The following is a 13,300-nucleotide window of genomic DNA, read 5'->3' as shown; positions in this document are numbered from 1 at the left end:
CCCAGGCCAGGCAGGAGGATCCCTGCTGGTCCCTGCTACTTCTCCATCCATCTTCTTGATCTGGGCACTATGGATACCACTTCTGTCAATAAAACAAAATCAATTGTTTTATAAGGGTTAACAAATTTATTAAGTAAATGTAATGCCTTTATAAATTCAAAATAAGAAACATTAAAGATAAATTATTTTTTAACTAATAGAATATGTTAAAAGCAAATGCAACTGATTTTCTAAAAGATAAGGGAATGCACTTGGGATTTCATTGGTCCAGGGAATTTTGGAGGAGGAATTTCCATTAGCATTGCTGGTCTGTGCCCTCCTCTGTGACAAGTAGTGTTACAGAGCACTGAGAGGTAGGTGACTAGCCCAGGGTCACACATCCAAGATGTGTGAAAATAAAAATGGAAAAGGAATCACAAGAACCAAATTAGAGAGATTAAAAAAGTGATATAACTAATAAAATGTTAAGAAAATGCTTTTTAAAGTACACATAAGTTGTCTTCTAAAACAAACGTGAAGTGAATTGTTGTTCAGTCTTTTTAGTCATGTCCAACACTTTGTGACCCCATTTGGAGTTTCTCAGAAAAGATATTGGAGTGCTTTGCCATTTCCTTCTCCAACTCATTTTGAGGAACTGAGGCAAGCAGGGTTAAGTGACTTGCCCAGGGTCACACAGATATTAATTGTCTGAGGTCAGATTTGAACTTAGGAAGACCACTAACTACCATGGAATTGAATTAAAAAGACCCAATTTAACTAGACAAATAACAATCTTACTGGCATACTTAAGGGTAAAAAGTCTCACAACTGGAAAGACAAAGCCTCAGGCAACAGGTGACAAACCAGGGGGACCTGGGTCCCAACCTGAGTTCCAAGTAGGTATCCTACTGCCTTCTTTTGGGAAGTCCCAGCTATTGCCCCTTGGACTCAGGACCTCAGTTTACCAGGCCAGGAGCATGGGGAGGAGGCTGCCTCATTTAGGACAGAGCAGCTGGAGCCAAGGAGGAAGTGACAGGGAGCAGGCTTGCTAGCAATCTGGGAAGAAGAACTGGCACCAGGGACTAGGCTGCTTGCACTAAGCACATAGGGAGACTCAGATGAAGGAAAGTCCAATCCACAGCTGGAAATCATTGATCCAAATTTTTATTCAAGGTGAAATGACTGGAGTCAGCCTGTGGATGGGCAGGCCTGGGGAAGGGACAGGGTCTGGAGCAATATGGCTGAGTAGTGGCCAAGGGCGTAAGGGACAGCAGCCTAGGATATCAAAGGATGGATTGGGGCTGGACCAGTTCCACATTCCGGGATTGAAGGGAACAGTTCTGGGAACAGGCTGCCTGGCCAAGGGCAGCCCCAGCAATCCCCATCCCTCCACCTAGACCTGGAAAGTAACCCAGAAACCAGTTCTAGGATGGGAGTATGTGGAGGATTAGGCTGAGGGGAGAACATGGCTAAGAGGTTTCTCCCCAAGAGTCGATCCTCCTGACCAACAATGGACAATCATCTTTGACCAGCCAACACATCACAGAGATTGCTCAGAAGTTTCTCTGTCATCTCAGCAAAGCCCAGGTCCCTCAGCCAGGGCCAGACCAAGGGAGGGGCCCAAGTCCTGCAGATCAGGGATCCTCAGATCCCTCTCACAGCAACAATCAGAGGGTCTGGTGGGTAATGGAAGGAGTAAAGACATAAGGACAGGGCCTTCTCTTACCTCTGGCTCTCTGGAGTTGTGTTGGACAGAAGAAATAAATCACGAAGACAGAACCAATGATGACCACCAAGAATACAACAACAAGGAATATGTCAAGTGTCTTCTGAGATGTGGGAAGATTCTCTGAAAAGAGGCCCCCAAACTCCATTACTTTGGGAATGAGAGGAGGGAAACCCTGGTGCCTGATCCCTGTGGCCCAGGGTAGGGGTGGGAGCACTGAGGGCACCAGGATTCAGGAAATCCTGGGCAAGGATGGTGGCTTTGTGCCCAGCTGGTGTGGTCTTCCTCCCCTCCACCAGCCTCTAAACATCCCCCAAAAAAACAAGCTTCCCCAGGACTTCAAAGAAGAGAATGGGAGAACTGGAAGAGAGCTTAGAGAGAATCTAGCCAAGCTGCCTCAGCTTACAGGAAAGAAAATGGGAGAGAGAGGCCTTCCATCCTTCAGCTTGTAAGTCACAGAGCCAGGGCTGAAGCCTGGGTCCTCTGACTCCCAATTCAGGCCTCTTCCTACAACCTCACAGCTGTGTCCTTTTAGATTCATAGACTTTCAGGGGATGATGGGACCTTAGATCACATCTAGTCAACCCCATCATTAGACAGGGAGCCAGAGAGCAGAGAGGGGAAGAAACTTGTCCAAGGGAGTAATGACAGAAATAGGACTATGCCCCGTATCTCTTGATTCCGGAGGATGCTACTCTCTTCTGAAGTCCATTCTGGGTTTGGTTCTTACGTCCCCATAGAGAAGCTCTCTCTGGCTGTCAGCTGAGCAGCCTGGACTCCAGCAGCCCTGGGGTCAGCCCTCCACTAAATTGTCACATTGGTCCATTGCCCTCTAGGGACCTTGGTTTGCCCATCTATAAAAGGAGGGGATTGGGGGAAGCAATGTGATACAGGAAAGGAAAAACAGCCCCAGCCCTAGAAAATCAGAAGGTCTAGTTGAAAATTGTGACCCTGTCACTTGGTGGCTAACTGACCTTTGACAGGTCATTGGATGTCAGTCTCTTCTTCTGTAAATAGAGGAGGGGGCCTGGATAATGTCTAAAGTCCCTTTCAGAGATGATATTCTTAAATGACAAAATAATCTCCATCAGCATCTTTCCTCTATTTAAGTAACTTTCCCTCCCCACAACTTCCCAGAAGCCAGGCCTTCAGTTTCTCAATAGTAACATGAACAATAGCGTAGAGGGAGGGGCCGTGACATTGGACTGTTGTGGGAGCAATAGGGAGCCATGGAAGTTACTTGAGATATAAAACTTCCCTAAACAACTGCTTTTGCTGCATCCCATAAGTTTTGGTATGTTGTCTCATTATTGTCATTCTCTTGAATGAAGTTATTGATTGTTTCTATGATTTGTTGTTTGACCCATTCATTTTTTAGGATTAGATTATTTAGTTTCCAATTATTTTTTAGTCTATCTTTCCATGGCCCTTTGTTACATACAAATTTTATTGCATCATGATCTGAAAAGGATGCATTTGATATTTCTGCCTTTCTGCATCAGATTATGAGGTTTTCATGCCCTAGTGCACGGTCAATTTTTGTTTATGCGCCACGTGCCCCCCCTAGAAAAAAGTATATTCCTTTATGTCCTTATTCAATTTTCTCCAGAGGTCTACCATACCTAACTTTTCTAATATTCTATCGACCTCCTTAATTTCCTTCTTGTTTATTTTGTGGTTAGATTTATCTAGCTCCGAAGGTTGAGGTCCCCCACTAGTATAATTTTGCTGTCTATTTCTTCCTGTAACTCCCTGAACTTCTCCTCTAAGAATGTGGATGCTATACTATTTGGTGCATATATGTTTAGTAATGATATTACTTCATTGTCTATGGTGCCTTTTAGTAGGATGTAGTTTCTTCTTTATCTCTTTTGATAAAGTCTATTTTTGTTTTTGCTTTGTCTGAAATCAGGATTGCTACCCCTGCTTTTTTTAACTTCAGCTGAAGCATAATATATTCTACTCCAGCCTTTTACCTTTACTTGGTTGTAATCCAAGCTCCTTTGCCTCACAGAATATCATATTGCATGCCCTATGAGCTGTTAATGTAGAAGCTGCAAGGCCCTACATAATCCTGACTATGGTTCCATGATATTTAAATTGTTTCTTTGTGGTTGCTTGCAGTATTTTCTCTTTGACCTGGTAATTTTGGAATTTGGCTACTATATTCCTTGGTATTTTCAATTTGGGATCTCTTTCAGGAGGTGATCAGTGGATTTTTTCTATGGCTATTTTATCCTCTTCAAACTAAGCTATGTCCCAAATGATCTATCACTTCATTATAGAGAGAGGTCCAGATTAGTTTGATGAAGGAATTTCCTAAAATGGTTGCATTATTTGAAATCCCACTGCATAGTTCCATTGGGTTGGAACCAATGACCATATATTACATAATTATGAATTCAATTAATATAAACTGAAATACACTAAATTGGGACTACTCAGGATCCAGGTATATGCCTTAATACAATACACACTCTGTCAGTATGGGAACAGCTAGAAAGGTCTTTTGTAATGAAGTTGGCACAGAGGGTTTCAGTGACTTGCACAGAGAATAAGAGTCAGAGGCATCATCTGGACCCAGTTCTTCCTGTCTCCAAGTCCAGCACTCCACCCACTCTACCACACTCCCTTTCAGTCTGCCATACACTAATTATTTTTAATCAGTTTAAGTATCATATCTCTCCAGCTCCATCAAGACATAAGGCCAGGTCTTCTTCCCTTCTCTTCCCTACATCCTCACCTAGCACAGGGCTGGGCATGGAGAAGGCATCTAGAAAACATTTGTCACTAGGCCAATGATGAGGGAAGTCAAGCAGATGACAGTCAAGAAGGCCTCAGACTCTTCATACACCACTCAGTATGTGGCTTTTGAGGGCCAGCTGAGTCCTGGCATCTTTGAAAGAGAGAATAAAATCATCCCCATTTTTGTGTTCCAGGAGAGAGAGAAGGCCTCCATCATCTTCTAGTAGGAAACCCCAAGCCTGAAGGATCCTAAGGTGGGAAGAAAATGAAATCCATGAGTTAAGATTCACTTCCCAAAGGGAGTTTGTCCCCTTCCAAAGCCAGTGATTTCACACAAGTAGGATCCAAGAGATGGGTCAAGGAGAAGAAAACGGCCAAATCGGGAGTGAGAAGAGCTAGGTCTCATTCCCAGCCCAGACATTTCCCAAATGTATGATCTTGTGCAAAGGCCCTCCTCTCTCTGGGTCCCATTTTCCTCTTCTGTTAAATGAGGGGGCTTTGACTCAATGCTCTTTAAAATCATTCCAGCTCTAACAGTCTGTGATTCAGAAGAAACCCATAAACCACACAGGACCTACCTGCTACCTGCAGTTCAATGTGGGCTTCATCATAATTGTCAGGTGACTGGACACGACAAGTGTATTGACCAGAGTCGAGACCTGGACCTGCTGGATCCTCAAGGTCACCTTCCCCTCAGCCATGTCACGTTTCAGCAGCTCCATCTTCCCTAGTGCCCTGGGATTCCTCCAGCTTCTCCCCAGTGGGGCCTGGTTTCTGAACCAGTTCACAGTCATGGCCCGAGCATCCATTTTAGGGTAGTGTTGACAGGAGAGTGTGACGTTTTCCTCCTGCTTGGCCTGAATGAGCTGAGCAAGGCCAGTCACTGAGAATGCTCCTTTCTGGTGTTCTAGGGACAGAGGAGAAGAAAATCAGAGGACAATGTAGGCCCAGCATTAAGAGTATTTGTTTGTGTGGTTGGGGGCCCCAACAGATGAAGGTTCGACTTCTGGATCAGCTGCTGCTCTGCTGTGGGCCCACTTCTGGAAAATCACTTTCCTTCCTGTGATCCCCCTTGGAGATAAGACATTCTCTCTCCTGACTGCTTCCTATGTCAGAAAGGGAGGGAAGCTTTTTGGATGCTGGAGGGTTAGATGTGGTGACAGGAAGGCAATAAATGTCACCCATGGCCTCTAGGGAGGCCCTGTACTAGCCTCTGCTCTGCCACTGCCCATAGGTAACTTACAAGTGCAGAGGGAGCCCAGGCCCCTGGGCTGCTGTTTACCTGGCCCTTATGTGATTATTGGCTGTGCAGCTGAGCTAGAAGGAGGGTGGGCCACAGAGCCAGGTGAGGGCTCTATGTGGAGGAGTGGTTCAGCTCCCTGGGGAGGTGTGGAGTCTGGCCACCTGGAGAGATGGATAGGTCTGTCTCATGTCCTCGTCTGGATCTCACCTGGCTAGCATTGGCGTGGGTCTTATCCACTCATTCTTGCCAAGGAGTTTTGATAAACGATGGCTTAACATGCCAGTTCCTGCCAGGAGGATCTAGACTTTAACAGGATCCTCCCAGAGTGTAATGAACAGAGAATCTATGAGAGCTGAGAGACTTGGCTTCTGGACCTGGCTCTGCCATCACTCTTCTGTGAGACTCCAGGCAAGTCCTTCCCCCCCTTTCAGAATCCTCCTGGTCATTTTCCATCCTGATGCTGGGGGTCCATTATCTTCCACCAGCCCCAAACACTCTCCTTACTTTCCCACATCTTGCCCTGAGCACTGTAACTGAATCAACATTAACCTTTGCCTCTGGGGAAAGTGTGTCAATGAACTGCTCTACTGTTCCACTCCCCAAACTCCCCAAAGCGCAGCTCCCTTCCCTGGCCCCCACTCTTCTCTTCCTCTTGTCCCTCCTGTTGGAATGGAAGCTCCATGAGGGCAGGGACTACCTCAGTTTTGAATTTGTGTATTCAGTGCTTGGTATGTAGTATGTACTTAATAAATGTTTTCTTATATTTCTAGCTATTCAGGTAGCTAATTAGGTGTTTCCTTACCACTTGTTTATTCATTCATTCATTCATTCATTCTCTGAGCTTCCATTTCTTCCTTTGTAAAAGGAAATGAGTTTGATAAAATGTCCTCTAAGGTCCCTTCCAGTTTTAATTCTGTGGATGATTTCATAATTATTAAACTCTCAGCTGTAGTGCATATTCTTTCTCCTTTTTCCCTCACTTAATACTATTTCATTTTTTCCAATTATATGTAAAGTTACTTTTCAACATTCACTTTTATAAGATTTTGGGTTCCAATTTTCTTTCTCCCTCCCCTCCTCCCCTTCCCTTCACCAAGACAGCAAGCAATCTGATATAGGTTATACAAGTATAATCATATTAAACATACTTCCACATTAGTCAGGTTATGAAAGAAGAATCAGAACAAAAGGGAAAAACCATGAGAAAGAAAACACAAAAAAAGGAAAAAAAGAGAAAATAGTATGCTTAGATTTGCATTCAGGGTCCATAGTTCTTTCTCTAAATGTGGATAGCATTTTCCATCATGAATCTTTTAGAATTATCTTAGATAATTGTATTGCTGAGAAGAGCTAAATCTGTCAGTCAGTCATCCCACAGTGTTGCTGTTACTGTGTACAATGTTCTCTTGTTTCTGCTCACTTCACTCAGTATCTGTTCATTTAAGTCTTCCCGGGTTTTTCTGAAATCCACCTACTCATCAGTCCTTATAGAACAATAGTTTTCCATTACATTCATACACCACAACTTCTTCAGCTATTCTCCAATTTATAGCTATCCCCTCAATTTCCAACTTCTTGCCACCACAAAAAGAGCTGCTGTAAATGTTTTTGCCCATGTCAGTCCTTTTCCCTTTTTTAGGATCTTTTTGGGATGTAGACTTAGCAGTGGTATTGCTGGATCAAAGGGTATGTATGCACAGTTTTATAGCCCTTTGGGCATAGTTCTAAACTGCTCTCCAGAATGGTCAGATCAGTTCAAAACTTTAACAACAACACAATATTATTCGAATTTTCAACATTTTCTCCAACATTTAACATTTTTCTTGTTTTTCATATATGCAATCTGAAAGGTGTGAGGTGGTACCTCAGAGCTATTTTAATTTGCATTTTTCTAAGCAATAGTGATTGAGAGCATTTTTTCATCTGACTATAGACAGCTTTTGTTTCTTCATCTGAAAACTGTCTGTTCATATGCTTTGACCATTTATCAATTGGGGAAAGACGCATATTCCTATAAATTTGACTCAGTTCTCTACATATTTGAGAAATGAAGTCTTTATCAGGGACAATGGCTATAAAAATTGTTTCCAGGAGCAGTTAGGTGGCACAATGGATAGAGCACTGGACCTGGAATCAGGAGGAGCTAAGTTCAAATACAGCCTCAGACATATAACACTTACTAGTTTTGTGACTCTGGGCAAGTCACTTAACCCCAATTGCCTCAAAAAGAAATTGTGTTCCAAGTTTTCTGCTTCTTTTCTAATCTTGGTTGCATTGGCTTTATGCAAAAAAAAATTTATTTAACTTAATCAAAATTATCTATTTTGCATTTCATAATGTCCTCTGTCTTTTGTTTGGTCATAAATTCTTCCCTTCTCCATATTTCTGACAGTAAAATATTCTTTGCTCGCCTAATTTGCTTATGCTATTGTAATGCAGAACATTATTTTACCATTTGGGTAGTAGGGCCCTTTGAGCCATGGAAGGCAAAAATTGCTGCTTAATCTTGCCCCAGACCTCTTTTCTCCTAAATCTAAACAATAGTGAAATGTACTCTTGCATAGCTCAGCATAGCCTGTACCTCCAACACAAATGGATAAGAAATCTTGCAACATAATTGCTTTAGATAATTATGTTTATACCAGAGACCAGGACACCTGGTCTGGTCTGTGTGATCCCTGACCTGTAATGATGGGGTGCTTGGGTGCTTGTGCTTGTACTTGTGCCCCAATTTCTCCCCAGTCTCAGAAACACTGTCTCTGACAACCACCCCCCAGCCCAAGGACACTGTGCCTAGCAGTTATTCATGCATGGGCCTCAGCACGACCCTTATCTCTCTCCCTGGTACAGCTACACAGAGCTAGGCTGCTCAGGCCCCAGCCCTCAGATCATGGCTCTGGAAGCCTCCCAATTCCTCAGTAAGTTCCTGTGTTGTGAGAAAGCTTTCCCTTGTTGCAGAGCATTCTTTCATCAAGACAGAGGGAGAGGGGTGTCCTTGGCTAGCCCAAGGACTCTTCCTCCTGCCAGACTCCAAAGATCTATCCCCCTCCCTGTCCGGTATACTCCTTGTACTTTCCCATCCATAGCCCCCAAAGACACCTACACCTTTGGATTACCTCATCAGTGTTCCTCACATTTCTTTCCCATGCCGTTTTCCATATAAACCCTAGCTCGACCCCTGATTGGGGCTGCTTGATTTGGTTGTGCATACCCCTTGCAGCCGTGTGCTAATAAATCCACATTTGAAATTACATCTGGGTCTCACTCGCTGATTTCTCGGTACAACATTTTGGAGGTCCCAGCGAGATAGCAGCATACCATGTCACTGCAGAGACCCACCTGGAGAGGACATCGGCCTCGGGAGGGGTAATTGTTCTGTTATGACTTTTAGGGGAGCCGGGCCCTGATGATGTTCCAGGGCCCCAGAACTCAGGACTAGGAGAAGCCTCCCTCCCCGACTCCGACTGTACCTCATTTCGGCCCTTGTGGATCTGGTAACCCTCTGGAGGTAAATGTCTGCAGACCTGTTTTCTGTTGAGGAACAAGTGTAGGATACAGCAGAGTGTTTAGCGCTTCAATACCCGGGGCACCCCGAGACTTCGGGACTATGCCTATATCTGGTTCCTGGTTCCTGATTTCTGTCGGGCCCATATCTGGTTCCTGGTTTCTGTCTTAGTTGTTTTGGTCTATTCGTTTACATGTGTAGAGATTGTGTTTTTAAGAGATTCTGTTTTGCAATCATCTGAAGCCACCTCTGTTTCATACTGAAAGGCAGGTGTCAGACTGGATTGCAGACAGTTTTCTCCAGGGCAGTTCCTCCGACTTCCATTGGGAGGATGTGTTTGTGTTTAGGCTTTTATTGTTTGTCTGTGTCTGTGTTCTGCAATAATGGGGGGGGGGCACGGCTAGTACATCATTTCCCTTTTGGGTTGTTTGCAGCCAGACAGCCAAAGGCTGCAGCAGGACTCTGAAAAGTTGCTTTCTTTCTCCCTCTCTCCCTCCCCAGGTAACAGCAGCTTCAAAGGAGTGCGTGGATGGGAGAGAGAAAGAGAGAAGAATACTTTATTATTTAGGTTACGTGGTTGGTAGAGGGCAAGTTGGGAAGGATTTTTGAAGTGTCAGGTCGGAATTCGAAAGGAATGAGATATGTACAGGTTTTAAGGGGATTTTAAATCATTATAAAGAAAGGCTAGGAAGTTTAAGCACGTAGGAAAGAGGAGTGTGTGTAGAAAATTTGAAGGGAATATGGTTTAGTTGCATGGTGTGACTGGAGGTTTTGAAAGTGAGAAGGTTTGGGGACTTTTGCATGAGTAATAGTTTCTCTCTCTCTGCATTCTAACTCTGGCCAAGTTTGAGTGTGGAGACAAAGAGAAAAGTTCTTGTGTACCAGAACATGGACAACTGTATATGTGCTGAGGACTGCGGCTTGCTGGGTTTAGTTGATGTTTCCCCACCCGCCCCAACTCATCCAAATTGGTAAAAATGTGAGGTTTTCAATTTCAGAACTTGTTACACTGTTTTGCACTTAAGTACATTGAAGGAAACTCAGACGAGTGGATTGTTTTGAGCGCATAGTAAGGGCAGTTTGAGGAGAGATGGAGGGAATTATGTCCACCCCACCTTTCAGGCTAGATCCTCGGGTGGGTTCTTTTAAAGACTGGTCATTATGGGAAAGAAAAAGCAATCAGAATACTGGTCCAGTATATTTCTAAGCTTAACAAGGGTATTGCGTTTGGGAATATATTTTTTGTCTACCCCTCCAAAACTAAATAAATAAATAGGGGAGAATGAATCTGTTAGAATAAACTTCCAAGTTGTATTTGCTTTTAAGAGGAAGTTTCACCTCTAATTCTTATCAAATCTGTGTAAACGTTTCCTGTGTTGTGAAATTCCTGAGTAAATGAGAATCCCTGAGATATGTTAATTTGGAGATTTATAGACTACCACATTCACTATGAGATTCCAGAATGTAATAGTTTTTCCTAATTTCCAGTGATATATTTACAGACAAAAAATAAAACAACTGAGTAAATTTTTAAAGGTTTGATAATATTTGTTATTGTGGTAATGTTCTTCACGCATTATAAAAACTTAATTTTTTTCTCCATTACAAACACCTTTTTGACTAAGGAACTTTGTGATGTCTAGGAATTCTGTAATGACTAGGAATTTAGTTTGTTATAGTACTTTGGGAAGTTATTTATGTTACTTGAGAACATTTTACATCAACTTAGTTTTAATGAATTCCATTTTTAAAGGTTTATTTTTACTTTAAGGTAGACAGGAAAGATAATCTATCACTTTAAAAATTTCTAACAAATATTCTTCGTAAAAGTTTAGTGATTATTCTTCTTAACATCAGGATAAATTTTAATCTGTTTTTAAAGAAGGGCTTATAGCCAGAACAATTTGACTATCACTTATGAAAGTTATAAGATTGTTAACTAAGTTATTTGAAGTTACTGTTTTAATATTACAACCTAGAATTGTTAATTGATTGCTGTGTGAAAAGGAAGGAATTGGGTAAAAGCCTTATCCAGATTGGTTCTGCCCATTCAAAACAGTCCTCCTTGGGATAAAGAAGTTGGCAGGCAGGGACAGTAGAATTAGCCCCTCCCTGGGGTATAAGGCAATTCCCCTTACTTTGTAAACTTGCTCTGGTCCCTGAGAAAGAAAAAAAAATCTGTGTGAGCAAGGTCATCTACTTTGAGAACAGAACTCGTTTGGAGTTCCTAAACAATGAACTTGGCTTCCTAAGAAGTTACAAGTTTATGTACAGTAGATAGAAATGATTTCTAATGATTGGCTTTTACACCAGGACAAGTTTAAATGTTAAGTGCAATCTCTTATGTATGTGAGTCCTGGTAAATCTTTATTGCTTATTGCAATTGCATGGGAGTATATTAAGTGTATCTGGCTTTAAGCTATGATTAGTGAAACTTACTGTTTGAGGTAAAAGGCTCTTGGGACTATAACTAATTTTGTTTTGAGTTTGAACATGGGTATCTGAGAGAAATGCCACAAGCTACTAACAGGTAGAGATCTGCATCTGGGAAAAAGCTGTGAGGACAATCTTAGCCTCAATCTAGGATGGGATCCTCTTGGCTCAGTTTCCCCATTGTGTTCCTTTGAGAAGGAATGTTTCCCACCTGACTATTCCTGAGTCTGGCTATGATGTGGAACTGATATTGCATGGTTAGAGAACTGTAACTGTTACCTGAATTCAAACAGAGCTAAGGATTTTCTATCCTATCATATTTGGATGTCACATGTCCCTGCCTTTTTCCTTTTATAGTGGATTTCTCTGATCAGAGCAAGTGGTCAGTAAAAAATATCAGCACAATATAAGTACGTGAGATCTTGCTGTTTTGATCTGAATTTGTAGTTATCCCATGGCCTAAGTATACAATCAGTGTTTAAATTTATCATATGTAAAAGATTCAATTTCTGAAAGTATAATTAGAGAAGAATAAATAAGCTTGTGAACAAGGACATAAATCCATCAACTTGTGAGGTTGAAGTTAGTAACCTCTTTGTTTTGTTTAAGGAATACGATTCCAGCATAGTTATGTTAGTGAAGAGTAGTAAGAACTCTTTTGTGTTAAATTAATGGGAAATCTAATATTTTTAATCTGGAATTGGAACATGTGCAGAAATTTATACAAACTTCTGGAGACTCACCTCAAGATGTTCCCACTGTTTAAAGGGATTATGAGAGCAGTAGTATTTGTCTGTGGTCAGTCTCTTACTGTTACCAATGTGAGATTAAATTCTTATTATCTAGGGTATGTGATTTTGTGGGACAGAAATTAACTATTGTTTTGAGCTTTGATTACTACGGTAATTGTCTGAGTTGTCATGAAGCCAATAGTAGAAGGGCAAGTGCTGCAGGCTGATAACTGATAAAGGTGGAAGTCTGTGCCTGGGAAGACTTTTGAGGACCACCTTGGACACAGCCTAGGTAGTACCTTCCTGACTTTATTTCCCAATTGTGATATTTCCTTTCTGACCAGGAAAATCCCCACCTGATTAATCCCAAGCCCTGCTTTTAACATCCAGTGACTGCATGATTGCCTATCAGATATGACTCATGCCTGGAATCAAATAGAGCTAAGGAAGTTCTTTCCTTCTGATATGATATATGACCCTGTCCCTCTGGAACATCTCTGCATTACCATAATGGGATGCAAGTACATTCATGGCCAAATAATAATAATATAGGGATAACATCCTCCAAAGGAGGAAATGTTTACACACAATAATAAGACAAAGGTGTAATGTGGTAGATGTCTAATTAAATAGGATAGCAAATTTTGAGAAAAGCAATAGAATTAGACTGATATGATTGGCTTCCAAGATGTATCTATCATGGCAATCCAAGCTTTAAGCATGTTTAGGTAGGAAGATCACAGTTTTGGATTTTTACAGTAAGCCAGAGAAGCAGAGCTCCCTTTTTGAACTGCCTATGAATTAAACCGATTGTACATGAGCAAGGAACTTAATGTTAGTTAATATAGGTAATACTGATTGTATTGATTTGTATGGTTCATGTCTAAGGTTTTCTTTGTTATCTTGATTACATGTAAATCTCTCTTTTCCAAAACTAT

General features: G+C 41.9%; 1 pseudogene across 1 annotated transcript in view; it reads right to left on the bottom strand.

The window, feature by feature from the left end:
• Positions 1-4,190: 4,190 nt before the first annotated feature.
• The window catches only part of LOC144458205 (butyrophilin-like protein 8), a 30,900-nt pseudogene continuing 21,790 nt past the window's right edge, over positions 4,191-13,300 (bottom strand). The window contains exons 8-9 of the transcript XR_013487774.1: positions 5,029-5,357; positions 4,191-4,699 (exon numbers count right to left, since the gene is read on the bottom strand). The product of XR_013487774.1 is annotated as a butyrophilin-like protein 8 (transcript). The remainder of the gene's footprint in view (positions 4,700-5,028; positions 5,358-13,300) is intronic.

This window comes from Phascolarctos cinereus, unplaced genomic scaffold (assembly GCF_003287225.1).
Source record: "Phascolarctos cinereus isolate Bilbo 61053 unplaced genomic scaffold, phaCin_HiC Scaffold_726;HRSCAF=1367, whole genome shotgun sequence".
In the NCBI taxonomy this organism is placed as follows: Eukaryota; Metazoa; Chordata; class Mammalia; order Diprotodontia; family Phascolarctidae; genus Phascolarctos; species Phascolarctos cinereus.
The sequence above is the reverse complement of the archived record's forward strand: the minus strand, read 5'-3'. Positions and strand labels throughout refer to the sequence as shown.